This window comes from Sapajus apella, unplaced genomic scaffold, assembly GCF_009761245.1.
Source record: "Sapajus apella isolate SASKATOON/1434 unplaced genomic scaffold, GSC_monkey_1.0 scaffold13, whole genome shotgun sequence".
NCBI lineage: Eukaryota > Metazoa > Chordata > Mammalia > Primates > Cebidae > Sapajus > Sapajus apella.
The window spans coordinates 22,370,494-22,373,320 of NW_022436953.1; positions in this window are offsets into that span (position 1 = coordinate 22,370,494).

Here is a 2,827-nt window from a genome sequence, read left to right on the forward strand (position 1 = left end):
CCGTCTCTACTAAAAATACAAAAAATTAGCTGGGCATGGTGGCGTGTGCCTGTAATCCCAGCTACTCAGGAGGCTGAGGCAGGAGAATTGCCTGAACCCAGGAGGCAGAGGTTGCGGTGAGCCGAGATCATGCCATTGCACTCCAGCCTGGGTAACATGAGTGAAACTCCGTCTAAAAAATAAAAATAAATAAAAATAAAAATAAAAATAAAAAATAGAGTTCAAGACCAGCCCAGGCAATGTAGCTAAACTATATCTCTATTAAAAATACAGAAATTAGCTAGGCATGATGGTGCACACCTGTAGTCCCAGCTACTCAGGAGACTGAGGCAGGATAATTGCTTGAGCCCAGGAGGTGGAGGTTGCAGTCAGCTGAGATGGCGCCATGGCACTCCAGCCTGGGCAAGAGAGCCAGACCCTGTCTTTAAAAAAAAAGAAAAAGAAGAAAGAAAATAGAAAGAAAGAAGAAAAAGAGTAACTTTACAGCGGAGAAACCTGGCAAACAACCTCAGGCAGGTGATCAAGGTCAACACCTTGATGTACCCTTGATATGACTTAATGAGAACAGCATTTTACCTCTGTGGTCTTTCTTACAAAAAATGTTTCAGGCAGTCCAATGATGAGAAAAACATCAGACAAATCCTTATAGAAGGATAGACTACAAAATACCTGACCAATCTTTAAAACTGCCAAAGTCAGGCGGAGAGCAGTGGCTCATGCCTATAATCCAGGCACTTTGGGAGGCCAAGGTAGGTGGATCACTTGAGGTCAGGAGTTCAAGACCAACCTGACCAGCATGGAGAAATTCCATCTCTACTAAATATACAAAAAATTAGCTGGGTGTGGTGGCACATGCCTGAAATCCCAGCTACTCAGGAGGCTGAAGCAGGAGAATCACTTGAACCCAGGAGGCAGAGGCTGCGGTGAGCCAAGATTGAGCCATTGCACTCCAGCCTGGGCAACAAGAGCAAAACTCCATTGAAAAAGAAAAAAAGTATATCATAGCCATGAGTATAGCTATATGCTGAATCCTGAGAATCCTACCAACAATCATTGAATCTGGGAGGTGGTGTTGAGGACGCTTTATATTCTTGTCTATAAAATTAAGCCATTCTTATCTATAAAATTAGCATGAAGATTTTTCCGTGATTCAAACCTTTATTGGGAGAGTCACAGAGGAAAGTATGGTTAGCTCCATTTGATCACTGAGAAAACATGCACAGAAAAGACAGGGAACATGTGTGAGGTTTCACAGCTAAGATGGGCAAGGAGGGGTTGGAACTCAGGTTGTCTGTTTCCACACCCCAGCTCCAGCTGTCTGTGACAGCACAGAGGTCAGTCTTACTGCTAAATGTTGGAGATGCGTTGCCTCTGTCTGCTCTCTATTCCTTTCTACTTCACTCTGGTGAACCTGTCTGGCAGGTTAGACAGCACATATAGAGAAACAGGAGGGAAGTCAATTCCAGGCATCCTCCCACTCACTGGAGCCAGGACACACCCTTCATGATCTTTCCCCTCCTGGAACCCACTATCACCTCTCTCTCCTTCGTTTTATTATCTGTTCATCATCATCTTTATCCTCATTTCTTTTCTTTTTTTTTTCTTTTTTTTCTTTTTTTTTTTGTTTGTTTTGAGACGGAGTTTCACTCATGTTACCCAGGCTGGAGTGCAATGGCGCGATCTCGGCTCACCGCAACCTCCGCCTCCTGGGTTCAGGCAATTCTCCTGCCTCAGCCTCCTGAGCAGCTGGGACTACAGGCACGCACCACCATGCCCAGCTAATTTTTTGTATTTTTAGTAGAGACGGGGTTTCACCATGTTGACCAGGATGGTCTCGATCTCTTGACCTCGTGATCCACCCGCCTCGGCCTCCCAAAGTGCTGGGATTACAGGCTTGAGCCACCGCGCCCGGCCTTCTTTTTTTTTTCTAAGATGGAGTCTCACTGTCACCCAGGCTGGAATGCAGTGGCGCAAACTTGGTTCACTGCAACCTCTGCTTCTTGGGTTCAAGCCATTTGCCTCAGCCTCCTGAGTAGCTGGGATTATAGGCGCCTGCCACCATGCCCAGCTAATTTTTGTCTTTTTGGTAGAGACAGGGTTTCACCATGTTGGGCAGGCCTGTTTCGAACTTCTGACCTCAAGTGACCCACCTACCTCAGCCTCCCAAAGTGCTGGGATTACAGGCATGAGCCATTGTGCCTGGCCAGTCCTCATTTATTTGTAAATGTTTCCTGTGTGCCAGAGACAAAGGTGGCACCCATGGGCCATGGCTCAGTCATTGTGGAAATATTTAGAATGCCTACCATAATTCAGGGACAAGGAGCAAGGAGAGCAATAAACCTAAGATGCTTTCATTCTGATCACCTCTGAGGCTTTTCCCTGTTTTATTTGACCTCAAGAATTGTATTATTATTATTATTATTTTTAAAAAGATGGGGTTTCATCATGTTGGTCAGGCTGGTCTTGAACTCCCGATCTCAGGTGATCCACCCACCTTGGCCTCCAAAGTGCATGGATTACAGGCGTGAGCCACTGCGTCCGGCCGAGAATTGTATTTTGTTGTTGTTGTTGTTCTTTTTCTGAGACAGAGTTTCGCTCCTGTTGCCCAGGCTGGAGTGTAGTGGTGTCATCTGGGCTCACCAGAACCTCTGCCTCCCAGGTTCAAGTGATTCTCCTGCCTCACCCTCTTAAGTAGCTGGGATGATAGGCTTGAGCCATTATACACGGCCCACATTTATTCTTTTTTTTTTTTTTTTTTATAGGGGGTTTCAAACATCTGACCCCCCCGCGGGAGGGCTAGCGCGCGGTCTCCGCCCCCCCCCATCCG